At 48.2% G+C, this 19,672-nt stretch overlaps 1 protein-coding gene across 4 annotated transcripts in view; it reads left to right on the top strand.

Moving 5' to 3' along the window:
• SPEG (striated muscle enriched protein kinase) overlaps window positions 1–19,672 on the top strand; it is a 2,620,794-nt gene that overhangs the window by 1,713,583 nt on the left and 887,539 nt on the right. The window lies entirely within an intron of this gene.

Here is a 19,672-nt window from a genome sequence, read left to right as displayed (position 1 = left end):
TACCGTCTGGACCAAGACACCATCACCACCATTGTGGACATAATACACAATGACATTGACAGCCTCATTGAAATACGCACCGCCATCCCCCCTCTACTGAAGGTAGTTTCGGTGTTCCACTTCCTTGCCACAGGCACCTACCAGCACACAGTGGGGCACATGCATGTGGGGCACAAACCAATGGTTTTGGTCCTCTGTTTCTAAAATTCAACAGCTACCCTGGTTTGATCTTCATAGTTCTCAGAGTATATAGCTAGGTACAGTGGGCCTTGCTACATCTGAGATCAGACGTACCAGCTGGTCTTTTCTCTTTTTTTCTTTATTTCTTAATTTCTACCCCACTCAAGTTCATAATAACAAGTTGCACCCAGGGATCAACTAATTTGATCCTGCCTAGACCAAACACAGTTCAGTTTGCTCTATAGGTCTTTAGAGGGAAATCAGGTCATTAAACAACCTGAGTCTATATTTAGGGACCTAACATTTGGTGCCCTTACCTCTTGAATCATGATGGGCAAATGCTTAATAATCTTTGCCACACAGTGCTAACTTTTGAATTACGATGTGCAAATGCTAAATAATCTTTGCCATACAGTGTCAACTTTTTGCTACCCTTTTCTCTTTTACATGTTTTACTTTGTTGCTGTACAATGAAAACTGTATCACACAAATGAGACTAACCCACCAAAACATGTGTTTCTTAGATAATCATTACATAGGTTATGCTTTTGCCTTTTCTTTCTTTGTGATTTTGTTTTAATGCTTGATTTGAGATTTCTTCTTCTTTTTTCGGACAAATACTCTGATTGTGTACGAGTTAACAATACAGACAAAAAATAATTTGAACTAAATAAATATTTATATATGAATAGGGGATTTGTGCCTTATTTTTCCATAATAGGGGATACAATTGTGTATTCATGAAGATACTAGGTTTACTATTTGAAGCCTCAATTTGAAAATAACTTGAATAGAATTATTTAGACACCACAAAGCTAGTGTTTAGAAATTTAACTGTGGTTGGAGCACTCCTTTTGTTCTCTATCTGTACAACAGCCCTCTCAGCCTTCCACAGTAGGGGCTATCCCTTCCATTACCAAACATGCATGGCATATCACAACCCTTATTTTCTCGCATGCTGAACCAAGTGGTGGATGCCCTCCTGAAGCACACAAGGGACTGCATATCCCTACCACGGACTCCCCAGGAGATTTTCGATACAAAAGTTGTCTTCCATGCACTGGCAGGCATGCCAAATTGTGCCCTCGACTGCACCCACATGGAGTCGGTGGTCCTGCATTCCATGGAGGTGGTGTACCACAATCGCAAGCATACCACTCCATCAATGTGCAGATGGTATGTGACGCCAGCAAGATCATCACACATTGTTGTGCCCGATATCCTGGATCAACTCATGACTTAATGGTCCTGCAGAACTCCACGTTACCACGCTACATGGAGCGACATGCAGGATGACTTGACTGGCTGCTTGGTAAGTTGCATGACAGGCACATGGCAGTGAAATGGGGGGATAGATGCACATACCACCATGGTGTCATTGTTGTTGTGACAGCACGATATGCACATCCCAAAACACTGTGCCCCAAAGCATCCAAAACTGAACATGACAACCAAATCCCATAGCAATGAAGTAAGCTGCACATCTATCACAGCATGCCAAACTTAAAACTACCCCACATCCCACAACACGTGCACCACCCATCATCGTACCTCACCCTCCGTAATACAATCCAGCAACATGCTGTGAATATTCACTATGTAAATGTCTGCAGCAAATCACCACACAGGACAAGCATCCATGGGAGTGCACTGAACAAAACCACCAAGGGAATCCACTGCTTGTCACAGGGCCGCCACCACCACAAAAGTGCAGCATGTCACCATGGGAATAATCAGCACTGAATGGAAAATAATGCAAAGAGTACGGCCAACTCTACCAATTACAAAATCATACAGAACACTATACATTACATATTCAACACAAACACAGCGGTATGCGTCCACAATGCATGAGCAACATCAAGGCAGTGTACACCGTGTATCATCTTGAAGATGCAACCCACACCATAAGTTCATGGCACAGAACATAGTGAGGGCATGAGAAATGAGTGCATACAACCAGGGACATGTGCATGTGACCATCAATTATCTGCAGGCATGTGTGACAAGTACAGCTGTCCATCATTATTTGACTAACATATACCTTTAATTTCCTCTCATGCCAGTGATATCCCTTGAAGCCGTGGCTCCTCACCCCTGTCGGAAACCCGCAGAACAGGCACGAGGAGGACTACAATCGTTCCCATACCCGTTCCTGTGTGGTCATCGAGCAGACCTTTGGCCTGTTGAAGGCACGGTTTTGCTGCCTTAGCCGGTCGGGTGGGGCACTCCTCTACAGGCATGAGAAAGTGGCCAAGATCATCATGGCATGTGTCATGCTGCACAACCTGTGCATCTGACGGAACGTGCCCCTGCCCCCTGACATTGAACTGCAACAACCTGGTGATGATGAGGGGGATGAAGACGATGTGGGCGCACATCATCGCAATGCCGATGCACAGGAGGGACGTGCTATGCGTCAGTCAGTGATTGCACAATATTTCTAACACACATGTGTGCAGAGGCTGACATGAAAGTGGGAGAGAGGGCACTGGGTGTGGGAGTACATGTACACAATGCACTGTATATCAATAAATGACACATATGCAATAAGGAATGTCCACTCAAGATTTTATTTTATACAACAGGTGTATTAAACTGTCCAATAGAATTAAGTGCTCAAACCCTCCACCTCACACATCCTCTCCCCCCTCCCCCTCTCCCACAACTCCCCCACACACCCTCTCTCCACTCCCTCTCCCTCCACAAATCCCCCACACACCCTCTCCTCCCTCACCTCCCCCCACAACTCCCCCACACACCGTCTCCCCCTCCCCATCCCTCCACAACTTCCCCACACATGGTGTCCAAGCAAATGCTTCACGTGTCTGCGTCCATTGCCTTAATCAGGCTGCCCCATCTACATCCTTCCACTTCCTGCACCTGATGGTGGCATGTCCGATCGGCTCAAGGTGCGCGCTGACCTGCGTAAGGGGCTGGATGAAGAAGGGGTGGCCGCTTGCTCTAGTCTGCTGGCCGGACGCTCAGCCTCCAAGGAATCCGCTATGCGGGAGAGGACCTACCTCAGTGCAGACACCTCCTCTCATATTCTTGTGGTGCTTAACTCAATGGCCTGCCTCAGGGAAGCAGTGTTGTCGCGCCCCTCCTGCCTTGCCTGGGCACTGTCTGCAACAAACTGCCTCACTAGGGCTGTGAGCTCCACCTGCGCTGCACTGCATGTCCTATCTGCTGCACCCCGTCTGTACACCAGTGGAGGTGGAGGGTGCATGTGTGACATCACCAAATCAATGTAGCTCCTCTATGGGACTCATGCTCCCTTGTACGGCCTCCCCTCCAGACTGCTCCGGTGTGGTGTCATGGTAGGAGTACACAGGTGTGACCTAGGGGGATGGTGCGGGACTGGGTGTTGCAGGAAGGACCGAGGAGTCGTCTTCGACAGGAACACACACCTGGCCCTGCGCATCATCGTCTGTCTGGGGTGCCGTAGCTGCCGCCTCCCCAACAGAGCTGTTCTCTGCTGAATGTGCCACATTGCCCACTGTCTCCTGTGCAGGTGACACAGGTGTTGTGGGGACTGTAGCGATGGGCCTTAGCGGCACCAGTGCCGTGGCATCCTGTGCTGTTTGCAACTTCAGTGCCTGTCGTGGCTTGGCTGGGGCTTTCGATGTGCAAGGCCTGTTGCCTTCTTCCCTGGCCCTCTTCCGGGGAGTTTTTGCCTGTGGGGGTGAGTCCCGGGCCTCGCTGTCAGGATCTGAGCCTGTGGGGGACCAAGAGAGGGACGGCATAAGTGATGGTTTGACAAGCATCATGCATACATTGGTATTATTGCTCTTCTACACATTAGAGGGGATTAGTCAGTGGAGTTTTGATGATCACGTTGCTTGCTATATGGGTGGTGCATGCAGGCATCCGTCAGGATCACTCATGTTGGGGCTGGCGTATGCTCTGTGACATTTCTGTTGTGTACTGCGTGCAGTGTGACTTATGCCATTTTCATATTTGTGTGGTGTGTGTCAGGTATGATATGATATGATATGGCATTTAAAACGCGCCCATACACAAGTGTTTCAGGGCGCGAGGCAAGGGAGGGGAAAAAACAGTGGGAAACAAACAAAGATCCTACTGGGCCAGGTGAAATACAGATCGTGCAAGTGCATGGGTAGGGAGAAAGGGCAAATGCCTGGGGGAAGGGAGAGGGGGAATGTGCAGTGCAAGGGATGGAAAGAATAAATAAGATAATAAAAGCGGCCAGATGGTAGAAAGTGCAGGCTAAGCACAGAATAAGTGCTGGTAGGGGATTGTAGGGAGACAGAAAACAGTCCCAAGGTGCGATCGGTTGCCAGGAGGGGCATGGCAAGTGTGCAAAAAGCAGGGCCTGGCCTGGACCCAAGATCAGAAAGGGTGGCCAGGTGACCAGTGCAGTTTCAGCCAGGAGTTTCAGCAGGGGAGAGAGGCAGAGAAAGCAGAAGCAAAGAGGAAGGTTTTGAGGTGTTTCCGGAACCGAAGATGGTTCTCCTCAAGTTTCCGGGAGGCTGTTCCAGAGGGAGGCCCCTGCTGAAGAGAGAGCTCGACCACCCACTCATTTCTTGGAGGAGCGACTGACTCTGAGGGAGTTGGAGGCGAAGGTGTGGCATTGCCATGCTGCATGCATGTGCATGTGTCTGTGCTGCGGACGGCTTCTAGGCAGGGATGTGTCAATGTGTATGTAATGGGCCATGCATTGCCTCTTTGGACGGACAAATGGGTGGACTATCATCATACTTTGCATTACAGTGTTTTCTTAGGACACTCACCACCATCCGCCGATGGGGTGAAGCCACGTTCCATCTCGCCGACACCTTTAAGGCCTCGATGCCAATCGTGCTGGCGCAGATCTCCTCCCGCCGGCTTAGCTTGATGGGTGAGCTAGGACCACCGCCAGTAGCCATGGCCTGGCTCTGGTTTGCAGACAGAATGTTCCTGACTCTCAGGCGCAGGTCGTCCCATCGCTTGCGGACATCCTTGATCGTGCGGGGGGTGTTGCCTACGACACTGACTTTTTGGGCAACAAGTTGCCAGATCTCTTTCTTCTTTATCTGTGCCTCTCTCTTGAGGCTGTTTGCAAAAACAACCTCTGCATTGTCTGCCAGTATCTCTGCCAGCATAGTCAGTTCATCCTCATTGAAGTGCTCTTTGCGCTGCCAGGAAGTGCCTTTTTTTACATCCTTGGGCATGATACTGGTGCTGAAGGTTGATATCTGTAGTCAGAGAAAGGCTCCAGATCCTGTGTGGTGAGGATGGTAATGGATTGGAGGAGACGAATGTCTCGACTCAGCCGAGGACCGGTTTGAAGGGGTAGAAGATTTAACTGTCTTATCTCGTTCTAGCTTGCCCCTATGCTCCTTCAAGTCTTTCACCGTCATCGACATGCAGTCCTCACATTCCGAACACTGGTGCTCTGATCCCAGGCACCACAAACAGATCCTGTGAGGATCCGTTAATGACATCTTTTTACCACAATCTTGAAATATTTTGAAGCTGGACCGTGGCGTCGATGTTTCGGACGAAGATGCCATCGTAGGATATAGTATTTTTCAAAGATTTTGAAGATTTCGAAGATTTTTCGATGAGTAGGACTGAGCGTTGCGTCCCTGAGGCTTACAAAGCGCGGAAAAACAGAACTGAGCAACAGATGCTGCGCGAGACTATTTATACCTATGGTGACGTCGGCACCAATACAGAGGCCTTCGAGGGACACCGACTCAAGGGACGTCGACGCGCAGCGCCCTCTACTGAGAAATGAGAAAAAACTTCTGAGGCCTGCATGCTGGAAATTGATTTATCAAAGATAAGGAATACGCGGGAGGACACAATCCATTTGAAATAAGGATTGGGGCTTTCCGGATGACGTAATGGAGATTTTGCTTTCGGCCAGAAGGCCAGCAACAAAATCCTTCTAACGCTGCTGTTGGAATAAATTCTGAAGCTGATCAAGGGATAAGAATGTGGACCCTTTTACATGCAGTACACCTATGGTGTTATCATTCTTGTTACACCTGGCTAATCTGGGGATCCAGGTTGGCACAATTAAAGGGTATCTAGCAGCGCTTTCTATTTTTAAGTGCTCCTCTGAAGAGGTAACTTTCTTCAAGATTCCACTAATTATACAGTTTTTGAAAGGATTACCAAATGTATTTCCTCCGGTCCCTTTTCAAGTCCTGGTTTGAGATCAGAACCTAATTTTGAAATTTCTAATGTGTGCTCCATTCAAGCCTATTTACTACTGTCCTTTAAGATTGTTAACTTTAAAGACCATCCTGTTAGTGGCTCTTATATCAGCCCGTCGGGTGTGTGAACTTCAAACCTTGTTCTGCAAGCCTCCTTGCACATTCTTCTTTAAGGATAGAGTGGTCCTTAAGGTTAAACCTACCTTTTTACCAAAAATTGTGTCTGAGTTTCTTTTAACTAAAATAAATCATTCTTCCTTCTTTTTATCCTCTAGCTCATCCTGGAAAGGAAGAGAAGGGGTTACACAGGCTTGACCCAAGACGTGCACTTAGCTACTACATTTCCACAATGTCTAAATTAAGACAAGATTATCAACTTTGTGTTGGTTACAGAGGCCATAAATTGGGTATGGCGTTCTCAAAACAAACATTATATAGATGGATCATCTTAGTAATATCTGAATGCTACAGATTATCTGGAAAGGATCCTCCTGAGGGTCTCAGAGCACATTCCAATAGGGGCATGGCTACTTCCTCTGCCTTACAGAGGGGAGTCCCAGTTCAGAATATGTGTGAGGCAGCCACATGGTCCTCCGTCTACACTTTCACCAAGAATTATAGTCTGGACTCTTCCTCAGGCCGGGAAGGTGTTTTTGGGAAGGCATTGTTACATTCTGTACACAGAGGCCAATAAGGAACTCCTAAATTATTATGAAAGATTGGACAATTCTGACTCTCTCCTCCGGAACTACAAGCACTGCTTTGGGAGTCTATCATAAGATGAGGAATACGTGGGAGGACACGATCCATTAGAAGAACAAGTTACTCATCTGTGGTAACGTTCTTTTGACTAGATGTTCCTCCTACGTATTCTTCATCGCCCCTCCCAGCCTACCTCGTAATAGAATTTCCCTGTTTTGTTATTACAGTTTACACTCTTTCAGGGTGAGTAGCTGTCGGGCATAGGATAAACCAATACACATAAAAAAACGGAACTGAAACCACCAGTTGATGCGCGCGCTATATACCATCAATGACGTTAACATCGAGACAGAGGCCCTCAAGGGCCATCGAGTCAACAGGCATTGACACGCAGCTCCCCCTGCTGGAAAAAGTTACTGCAGCAGCTAAAGCTGGATTTGGAGATATCATAAAATGAGAAATACGTGGGAGGAACATCCAGTCGAAAGAACGTTACCACATGTTAGTAACTTGTTCTTCTCAATTATTTCATTTGAACACCCTTAACCTGTCTTTGAGAGGTGGTGTGCTCTTGAAGCCATCTATGACACCACCTAATTTCATTCATCAGAACTTATCAGGAACTAATATATATGCATTCTAGAGGTGAGATAGATGTGGAACATTTATATATTTTTTTATTTGTTTCGAAGACAGCATCTGAACTGGGGAGAGCATTATCTATTAGGCAAAGTGCTTTCAAATGTCTCCTTTCAACCATGGAAAGATAGTGCAGCTGTAGGAGTGCAGTCGATGTATATGTATTGCTAGGACATTTAAGTCTGAATTTACTAACAAATTAAGCAATCCTTTTTCTCTTAAGACTTTTTGGGAGATCCATGTAGACTGGCTTGTCATAATCAAGTTGAGAAGTTGCAAATGCATTCATTGCTTGAACTTGATAGCTGAAAATAGAGGAGTCTTTAGTTGACTTTTTGAAACAGATGCCAACCACTTTGTTAACCTGAAGGACAAGGGAAATGTATCTGGTGATGGTATTTCCTACGTTTCAGACTTTATTTACTGGATTTGGTTTGGTACTAGCGGCAGTTTGCTAAAAGGTTGGATTCCAGTATATCCCTTAGATGGTTGGACCACAAATATGTCATTTGGTTTTGCATGCATTACATTTGAAATTATTTTGGTCCATCCAGTTATTTACTGCTGGCTGATAAGTCCGTAAGGATGACACACATTTAGATGTAATAGGGTTTGGGTGTCATTGGCGCTTAAAAGTCGCACTGTACTTGTGAAAGAGCTTTGTAAGAGGTGGAAGGTACCAATTAAAGAGAACTGGGGCAGTAGCAGCTTCTTGGGGGAGTGTTTTGTTAAAAAAAGGTATTATGAAGGAAAGGGTTCAGCTTGCGATGCCAGTGCAATGAAGTCTGACCAGGAGGATTGTGTTGTCAATGGTGGTGAAAGCGGCAGACAGCTCTAATAACACCAACATACTGCCATCATTCACAATCCTCCTGATTTAGTCAACCACAAAGGTGTCTACAATCACTGACCTACTACAATAACACCCACCAACCACTTTGTCTGCCTATTATAATTTTTGCTGATTTCACCATCAGAGCTGCCTCAATCATTTTGACCATAAAGGGAAGTCTAGTGATGGGACGATAGTTGGCGTCAACTTCAGCAAATGTATCAAGATGCTGTCCTTTGGAATGACCATCCTGCAAAGAGTGCCTCCATCACTCAGCTGAGAGGGCTTCCTTACAACAAATGTTTTAGAGGACGCTTTCTTACATGTAGCAATGCACCAATTCCACCTGCATTTCGTGATGGCCTGAGATCGATATCAATTCATGGTGCTTCTGTATGGGCTGCAGTCAGCCGTGCAATTGTTCACCAAATGCTTGTCACTGGTGGCTTTGCTTTTTTGCAGAGACAGAGTATAGCTTTGTCGCTGAGACAGACTAAAGCTTTGTCGCTACATGAAGTGTTGGATATTAAGAGTGTATCCAACTCGATCCAAAACCACAGAACAGCTGGTTGAGGAGTTCACCTGAGTGAGCTGTGGAATCACAAAACATGGTGTTATAAAGCAGAGCAATGACACGTTGCATATTATAGAGGTGGTTCAACAAATATCTGTGGTTGGCATACGCAGATGATGTGGTTCTATTGGACTACACTCCCGTATGTCTCCAAGGGCAGATTGATGCATTTGGACACTACGTGGAGATAAATGAACTCACCATAAATCCCACTAAATCAAACATAGTCAAATTCCATATTAGGGGGAAACGGTTCCCCAGATTTGACTGGCGGCTTAACGGAACATCTGTCCCTGTGGTGCCAGAGATTAAATATGTGGGATTTGATTCTCCTCATCCTTGTGCACGGCACCATTTGTGGACAGACTGAATCGTACGGCTGACCAACTTTGTTCCCAGATGAAGAGGAAAAACCAATTATATTGCAGGTTTTAAATACTTCCTTTGATCAGATTTTACAGCAGTAAAATAATTCCTAAATTCTTTATGTGATGGAGAATGATCTACGTTCCTGGACTATTGACTTTGTTAGAATTGAGGGGAGAATTTGGAAGAGAACATTGAACCTCCCATTATCTCTTCCCATGGCTAGTTTGAGATATGAATTGGGCCTAATATCCTTGGCGGCCCACTTGGATAGTAGAATTGGGGTTGGTTTACCACAGCAGAAATAACCGCAACTGAAATTACCAAATGAGAAATGTACATAATGCAAAATTGTTTGTACATTTCCCATTTGGTCGTTTAAGGTAAAACAACCTCAAATCTAAAGAAACCCTAACTCCCCTCTCACACCCTCACCGCCTACTTACCTTTCCTTCAGTCTGGCTGGTCCTTGCGATGCCAGTTCCCTTTCACTTCTGTGATCGGGAACTGGCACCGCAGGGTCCTTTTGTTTGGGTCAGCTGCAGGGTTGTCCCCCGCGACCCCTGTTCACTATAGTGAGCGGGGGATGCGGGCGACACCCCTGCTGCCTTTTTTTGGGTCGGGTCAGCTGCAAGTGTATACTATAGTGTATAGTATAGTGAGCGGGAGTTGCGGGGGAGGCTCCCGCAGCCTTTTCATTATTTGGGTCGGGTCATCTGCCGAGACATCTGTTCCGATCCCCAAAAAATAAAAAATAATGGCCTATACCACCAAATAGATACTACAAAATGTCCTACGAATATTTAGTCAGACTTATAGGCACATCTTACTTCCGGAGAGGGACACATTATACGAAGGTCTAGCTCTCCATTCACAGATGATCGCCTCTTCTGTATTGTCCGATGAAGGAAATTGTGGATAAGACCCTTTCCAATATCAATAGACCACTGGATAATGTTAAGGCAAACCCTCTGGTTGTTAAGAAGGCAATATTGGACTATGACTGGGCATGCACTGTAGATACAATGCACTTTTCGCTCATAGCTGCGTCCTTTTCAACAAAAGGTAAAGCCAGAACAAGTCGCCCAGACTATCTTTCCCGACTTCCGGACTTCAAGTGGAGATCAGAGTTCCTGAGATTGAGGTTAAACCTGATTCCTACTGGGGAGATAAGGGAGATTGAAGTAAGAAAGCGAGGGGATCATTTATCCCTAGGGTGTTGTCTGTGTAACTTTCATCAAGTCCAAACTTTGCGGCACATCCTAATAGATTATAATGTGGTCCAAAGCCTCCGGATAAAACACTTCTTTTGTTTAGCATTGTCTGAGGAATGGCTTACATCTGCCCATTTCTGGGAACGATTAGCATTGGGGCATGAATTGAGCGTGGTATTGGAGGTACTTAGATTTCTCAAGACTCTTGGTTTTATCAAATTGTAAGGGGAAAATTACCACACGTTATTTTCTCCCTAACTTTGTAATTGATGACCTCAGTCAAATGTTCAAATTTGTCATAATTAAGCAGCTGTGTTGGTTGACTTTTTGTTTTCTTTGTCCTCAGTCTTTTGTTTTTCCTTTGTTTCTAAGGTGTGGCACTGTTACGTTTTCTGTGATTTTCTAGGTATAGCTTGTATATTATTTTCTGTGCACTTTGTATTTGTGTATTTATGAAAAGTCATTTGACTATAACACAAAATAAAATTACAACATTTTTAAAACATTTCTAAAAATAACTGTATTAACTATCTCTTCATTGAACGTTTTGGACCAAATGCCTATCGCATCTAGAGCACAAGGTAACAATTATAAGGATGCTTCTGAAGTAAAATGTGTCAGGGATGGGTCAAAATAAAGTGTTTATTTCTTCAGATGGCCAACACCTTAGGAGATTAATGTTTAAATAATAAAGCTCTTAACTTACTTGTATATGTCTTTGCTCCCATTTGGGGCACCCTACTCTGCAAAAAATATCCAGTGGTGAAAGAAAGTTGTATAACCAAATTCTGCGCAGTCTTTTAGCCTCCTGGCAACCCTAAGCTTTAAACACCAAATGTTCCAAGGTTCGGGCAACAAAAAGGTTCACAAATCCTAATTTAACACAGGAAAATAAAGAAGTTCTCCTGTGAACTATTTTCAAGGGTGTTCTCACAGTCCAGACTCTTATACTGTTTTCCTAATCCCACCTACCCTCTGAAGACATCTCCCATCTTTCAGGTTTGGAAGTCCCCTTTATCGGGCTGCTTCTGTTAGTTTTTCCATCAACCTCTGTTTTTTCAATGTGCACTCTGCTTCTTGCAATAGTTCTTGCACAAAGTCATGTCTCTCCGCAACCCTGGGATATTCACAGTAGGCCTCTCCCAGATCTTGTGGATCACAGCATTTACTTCACTGGGTATTTCTGCCCCCTTATTCAGGATCTTACTCTTACGTCCCCTCCCCTTTCCACCATACTGCATGGGTGTCCCTTCCAAGAACCTTTTTCACCAGAAAAAACCCACCTTCCCTGTTAAATTTAGAGGCGCGCGGGGGTGCGGCCCTGGGAGCATGCACTGCCTTGAATCTGCCCTCCGGTGCCACACCCCAGTCCCCTTTTCTGCGTCAACGGAAACGGGCCGAATTCACCAGTGCTCCTGGGTTTGGCTTTGGTCATGTAATTCTATGCACGGATACTTCTTCTCTTTCGTCTTTTTGTCTTTTTATCACAGGTACTCGGTCCTCAGGCATCACACTCCTCCCCGGCGCATGCCAACTTCTATAGGGTTCAGCAGGTGTCCATCCTGTGATGGGCTCTTTCCAACTAAAGACCCCCATGCCCTCTACATACGTTGCCTTGGCCCAGACCACGGCTGGCAAGCTTGTACCACGTGCGACGCGCTCTCCTCGAGGACTCTGAAGAAAAGACTAGCCAGGTGGAGGGAGCTCTTCCAGAGATCGCCTCCAGAGGACCTAAAGGACTTCGTCCATCATCGATCCAAGCCCAAGGTAGGGACGCTCTATTCCAGGGCACCCTGCAAGGGAGACAACTTCCCAAGGTCTCGCCCGTGCAGGAGGGACCGCTCAGGTCCTCATACTAGCACGAGTACCAAGGCTATACCAGCTACCGGCCGGCAGGCCGAGGGGTCAGTTGATCCTCCCGGTGACAGTGCTGAGGGACCGGAAGATTCTTTTACCGGTGCTTTACCCGAAGAGCCACGCCCTAGTACCGGCAACATGTCCGAGGGGGTGTCTTTACGCAGTTCTACCGGTAGATCTGCCGAGGACGAAACACCTACCAGGTCTCGTCTTGAGGGACAGGGTAGGCCTCATGATCCACACTCAAGAGTCCTTGACACGTGGAAGGCAGCTCAACAAAATGTCCACTGTGCCAGCCGCTTCTTACATCCAGCCGATACCGCCCCAAGGCAGGGAGCAGGTGGAGGAATGGGTGTCAAGGTGAGACTGGTGTCTACCAGGTATGTGGACTACAGCCTACCCTTCATTTGTGTAGTGGAGGTTTCCACTGCGTCCGTATGGGCAGGGTACGCAACAGCTCCAGCAGCTGCCCACTACCCCGTCCATATCACCTTCCACCCCTCCGGCCTGCGAGGACAGATTCTTTTAAAGGTTCTTCGGGCTCATGAAATCTCCTCCGATGGGGGTCATCCTCAGGGACACCATCAGGGACATGCGCCCTCCAGTGGCTCTGGCGCAGCAGGCCCCATTACAGGCGCCCGTGGCCCCTGCTCAGTCTTTGCCGCCCGCTCCGGCCCTACCGAGTGCAGGTGGTTCCGTACCAGCCTCTGCTGCAGCCTCCGGCTCCGGTCTCCACACCCCAGCCTTCGGCCCCCAGCACCCCTCCACCGGTGCCGGACCAACCGGACCCTCAGGTGGACACAGATGTGGAGGAGGACCCCGACACACCATCATCAGCCAAGGCCTTCCACAAACGTCTTGCAGCGCTGGCAGAGTACTTGGGCCTTCCTCAAACCGAGGTCGAGCAACCATCAGAGAGGGTCCTCGCCAAAGTCCTCAGGCTACATCGCGCAGCGAGAGCAGGGATCCGATGCAGAAGGACGTAGTCGCCTTGGCCAAGAAGGGCTGGCTCAAGGCCCACTCTGTCCAGCCGGTCAATCGATGCCTGGATGCCAAGTCCAGGCAGATGGAGGGGGATACACCCTTGCTATCAGCCCATCCTAAGCCACACTCTTCGGTGATTGCTGCAGCATCACTATACTCCAAGCCTCAGTCGTCCTCGGTCTCTTCCTATGCGGCACTGCTAGGCAAGGAGGAGAAGATCTTGGAGGCATACGGGAAGAAGCTGTATTCCAATGCATCCCTGCATCTTCGTCAAGCCGATGCCATGCTGGCAGCCATTAACCAGAGGCTTTGGTGGGAAATTGCAGATGTCCTTCCAGAGCTTTCCGGTGCAGAGCCAATCACGATTCAAGGCGGGACTGGCTGACGCCAAGATGGTGGCACAAGACATAATGGAGTCCACCGTGGCCCACATTGACACTTCTGGCCGGGCAATCTCCATTGCCATGGACATGAGAAGAACAGCCTGGCTCTGTGCTACTAAATTCAACCTGGATGTCAAGGAACGCATATTAGTCCTTCCGTTCGAAGGGGGTGACCTCTTCCACTCCTCCACGGACGAGGAGCTGGACTAAAAGAAAAACAGCTCACAAACGACCAAGGCTTAACCATCCTGACAAAGACCACAGCCAAAACGTAACCCAGTCACAGCAGCGCTCGAACAAGGGGCATACATACGGAGGGTTCCCCAGCTTCCCAGAGTGGAGGTCCAGGCAGCCTGACCGTTCGCCGACCCAACATCGGCACAAACAACAAAAGGGGGGGTGTGAGGGCTTTTTCCAGTCCCCCTCCTCCGCAACAGCCTCAGAGGAAAAGCAAGCATGACACGCCCCTCCGGGTCCACGTGTCTTCAGTGGGGGGCAGGCTTGCTCTCCATGCACAGTTCTGGTGCCAGAATTTTGCGGACCCCTGGATCCTCTTAGCAGTATCCACGGGGTACCGCCTACCCATCCCAGCCTCTCCTTCCGCTTCCCCTCCTCTCCCACAGGTTGGGACAGCAACTCTTCTGGCAGAGATTCGGTCGCTCGTCGAGAGCCAGGTAGTGGAGGAAGTCCCAGCCTTCCAGCGAGGCTTGGGCTTCTACTCCCGGATTTTTGCCATTCAGAAAAAAAACAGGCATGCCTGAGAGTTGTGCTGGAACTTTCCACCCTCAACCTCTCCCTACCTCTACAAAAATTCAAGATGGTTACGCCAGCATTAATAGCGGAGACATTGTGCAAGGGAGACTGGATGTGCTCCCTGGATCTGAAGCACGAGTACTTACGCGTCCCGATATGGAAGCCTTATCGCTCTTTTCTATGATTCAGGATCATGGGCTGCCATTTCCAATACAAGGTGCTTCCCTTTGGCCTCAGCTCGGCCCCCAGTGTCTTTACCAGGTCGATGAATACAGTGGCAGCCCTCCTCGGGGCCACCACATCTATCCGTACCTCGACAACTGGCTCTTCAGGGCTTCATCTCCCAAAGCGGTGCACCGCACCTCTCACGCCCTCATGAACACTCTTCACAATCTGGGCTTCTCGCTCGATCTCAAGAAGTCGCAGCTGCAGCCTACGCAGACTCTGACCTTCTTGGGTATCATTTGGGACACAGGCTCAGAGAGAGTTTTTCCTTTGGAGGACAAGATCACGGCCATCAAGAGGGCCACTGCGCACTTCCTCAGCAGAGAAGTGACATCGGCCTGGTGGTACCAACACCTACTGGGTCTCTTGGCAGCGGTCCTATTGTCTGTCCCCCACACGAGACTCAGGATGAGGAGGATACAGCTGCACTTTGCGGCATCATGCAACCAGGAACGGGGATCTCTGGCGGAGATGATTATCATTCCTCCTTCTCTTCACCGGACCTCACATGGTGGTCCAGGGACTTCAACCTGCGGACGGGCAAGCCCTTCTGGCAACCTACCCCAAAGGTCATCATCACTACGGACTACCCTCTCGAAGGATGGGGGGCCACCCTGGACAACCACTGCATCCATAGCACCTGGACCCAGCAGGAGCAGGAGTACCACATCAATTGGCTGGAGCTGAAGGCGATTTGGCTAGAGCTCAGAGTCTTCCTTCTGGTTATCGAGGGCAAGGTCATCCTCATCCAGATAGACAACTCAACCAGCATGTTCTATGTCAACAGGCAGTGAGGTACCAGGTCCCCACCTCTGTGCAGACTGGCAGTCAGCATGTGGGAATGGGCCCTGGAGACCGACATCTACCTCACGCCCGTCCACCCTCCGGGGGAATCCAACCTGGAGGCGGACAGGCTCAGCGAGCTGGGAGCAGACAATTACGAGTGGCAGCTAAACGACCTCGTACTGCAGGAGATCTTCAGCAGATGGAGACACCCCCAGGTGGACCTCTGTGCCTCCTGAGACAACAAGAAGTGCCAACAGTTTGCCTCCTAGCAGGGGCAGGGCCCCGGCTCCCTGGGCGACCCATTTCAGATTCAGTGGATCGGCATGACAGCATACGCCTTCCCGCCCACTCCGCTGATACACAGGGTGATATGCAAGATCAAGGAGTCTCACCAACTCAGCGTCATTCTGATAGCTCCATGGTGGCCAGCCAGGCCATGGTTCTCGGAGCTGCTCAGCCTCTCTGAGAGACCTCACATTCACCTTTCGACTGGCCCAGCACATCTGCTGTCGCAGCAGGGGGGCAGGGTCATTCACCCCGCCCCAGAAAACTAGCACTCACAGCGTGGTTCCTGAGCAGGTCACGCTAGGAAACCTCAACCTGTCTCAGGCTAATCTTGAGATCATACCGGGCGCTAGGAGCAAAGCTACCAGGGCCCAGTATAAGAGCAAGTGGACCAGGTTCTGCCACTTGGCAGACTCTAAGGATATCAACCCCCTTGCACGTACATTAGACGACGTGTTCTCCTTCTCGGCGCACCTCACCCACTCAGGCGTGCAGATAGATACTTGCTGCACTTACTTGGCAGCCATAGGGGCCTACAGAAACTCAGAGGAAGAGGATTTCTCCTCTTCCAACCAGATTGTTAAAAAGCATCTGACGGGACTAGCCAGAGTCTACCCGCCCATCAAGAGGCCACACCCCGTGTGGGACCTCAATATAGTGTTGGGTGCCCTGGCGCACAAACCATTTGAGACAATGGCATCCGCGGACATCAGGCTGGTCACCATCAAGACGGCCTTGCTAGTCGTCCTCACCTCGGCTCGCAGGATAAGCAAAATCCATATGCTGGTCACCTCAGAACCCTATACTACGTTTCACAGGGATAAAGTAGTACTGCCGACACACCGAGCATTCCTACCTAATGTGCCTTCCGCGTTCCATCTGAACGAGGAAATAGTGCTGCCTACGTTTTTTGCTGAGCCCAAAGACGAGGCACGAAGAGTTCTGCATTGCCTGGATGTCAGGCGTGCCCGGAAATTCTACTTAGACAGGACCAAGGGCTTCCGCATGTTAGACGCCCCTTTTGTCACCTTTGCCGGAGCAAGACCGGGATATCAGGCCTCCAAGGCCTCCATAGCCCGTTGGATGATCGCGGCCATCCAAGAAGCTTACGAGGGACAGCAGAAGCCACTGCCGGCCAACATGCACGCTCATGCAGTCAGAGCCAAGGCAACGGCCATCGCATTCCAGCGGCATTGCCCCTGGCAAGTCATAAGCAGAGCGGCCAAATGGGCCACCCCATCGGCTTTCTGCAAGCACTACTGTTTGGATGCCAGCTCTAGATCAGACGCGGCATTTGGACAGGTGGTTCTTAGAAACCTGTTTGCTTAAGGGGGTCTCCTCTCCACCCTGGGGCTACACTCAGTTGTAATCGCCCATGCAGTATGGAGGAAAGGGGACGGGACGTGAGAGGATATCCAGCCAGACGATAGGGAATTATTTAAAACATGTGAATCTATGAAAGATACCAACTCTGGAGCTAAGCAACGTTTTCCTGTCTCCTTAAAAGAAATAGTTTGCATAAGTATAATCGTTTTTTATTGCATGCTTAATACCGAAGAAGTTTTTATGCACTGACCCGGGATTCGAACCTGTGTAGCTCTGCATCATCTTGCTTCCAAGATGGGCATGTTGCCACTGCGCTACACTACTCATGGTCAGTAGAGAGAATTTTTAACCAAGTTTGGAACCACCAACTGTAACTTCACCTTAGTGACTTTGAACAGGAAATAAGTAACAAATAAAAACAGTAAACATATGTTCTTGTTTCTTCACCTTATATAAGCGATTTGCCTCAATCTGCCATCCAAGAATAAACATTGAACATGGCATGATGGAATAGAGAGAAAATATAAATAAATAAGAAAGAGAGAAATAAGACCTTGACTTGAAACATCTTTGGCAGCATTTAATGCTTAACCATTTTTTAATTATCATATTTGTGTGATTTGATGATGCCCCTTGCCTAGATCGGGGGACCACCAAGTTGGTGACTTGAGATTTAATTTGAGTCATTTCTAATGCACAGGCTGGACACAGTTAACTGCATTTGGGTACAGATGGTACGTATAGACTCTAATTTAGTGAACAGAACACACAAGACCAACTCCCAACTTATGGAGAACTATTTGAACAGAAAGGTTTTGAGGGATTTCCGAAATTGTAACAGTGTATTCTGTAATATCTTGGTACCTGAAGAACACCCGGACCAGCAGGTAAGATATAATGTAGGTTTATTTAAGATTGTATCCAGGAACAACATTTGCATGTCCCCTCAAACCAGCATATCTATCAACTGTCAAGCGAAGAACCCAGCTTCAGAGAACAACACCCCAACACTCCACTCATGCTGACCTCACCACATTCCATGTACATTGATGTCATCACCTCATCCAAGAAACATTACAACACTTCTCCCTCCTTTCCTTTGTTGAAATAAGAGAAATTCCACACCAAAACCACCACCGGACAAACCCCTAAAAAACACGTGTGGCCAGCACGTAATGCACCAACTTACCAACTCCACTGGCGACAAGAAACTGCCACCCAGAGAACACCTATAACCCTGAACACTCCAAGGACACTCCAGATCTATCCAGATCTATGAAACAGGAAAAGTGCTCAACCAGAAAAACAAGGAAAACAATAAAACCCACATGGCACCCCCAGAATACTATCTAACTGTGCCAAAACAAATTGGGCAACATAACACCCTGTGTCAACCAACACCCCTGGGCACGAACCACACAGCTCAACCAGAGCAACAACAAGCACAATAACGTAGACAGTTCACCACAGCACCCCTAAAGGGTACCCCAACACCAAAAGAACCTTGAACACTCGAGAACCCAACCCAAAAGGATTGTGGAAACATAACCACCCTGAACCATACACACAAACACCACGGACCCCTGGTCCAGCCTACTGCACAACGCAGCACACCTACCACTTACCTTGGACCCCAGATCCAGCCTACTGTACAAACGCAACACTACCACTCACACAATGGACCCCTGGCCCAGCCTACTGCACAACGCAGCGCACCTACCGCTTACCTTGGACCCCCGGTCCAGCCTACTGCACTACCACATACCACGGACCCCAAGTCCAGCCTGCTGCACACCGCAGCACAACGACTCACACAATGGACCCCTGGTCCAGCCGGACTGCACCACGCAGAACGCCACAACAATTAAGGACCCCAGTCCTACAACAAATGCCATATCATATCATATCATACACAATGCTCTGTCCCCCTCACGCACTGTATACACAACTGCAAACACACACAGAGATTTTCAATACATTAAAAATACTTTCTTTTTGCACAGACAAATGCAAATGCTGTACTTAGTCACAATACAAACCCGCAAGTACCCCACCCACGGGTCCGCACAAACCCAATAATGGGAACCCGACCTGCAAGAAACTTGTTAAATAATGGGCCCCACCCACAAGTCCGAAATCCCGCAAGTTCAGTCCCATCTGTAAGAAATGATTTTATAAAGGAAAACAATATGCAATTTCAGGCATATCCATGCAGCAACACACTCAACAACACCTCATTAGCACACAAGATTGGCAATTATATACAACTCAAACATTCACTCATACACAACTTTCAGCGCGCGCATCCACTCACTCACACGGGCCCACGCACACACTACACACCCGGTAATATACTACACACCCGATAATACACAGAAATCTCACTAGTGAAGAAAGTT

The sequence above is a fragment of the Ambystoma mexicanum genome, chromosome 9, assembly GCF_040938575.1.
Source record: "Ambystoma mexicanum isolate Mex_15411 chromosome 9, UKY_AmexF1_1, whole genome shotgun sequence".
Taxonomy (NCBI): Eukaryota; Metazoa; Chordata; class Amphibia; order Caudata; family Ambystomatidae; genus Ambystoma; species Ambystoma mexicanum.
Note: the sequence above shows the minus strand (reverse complement) of the source record. Positions and strands in the feature narration are given on the sequence as shown.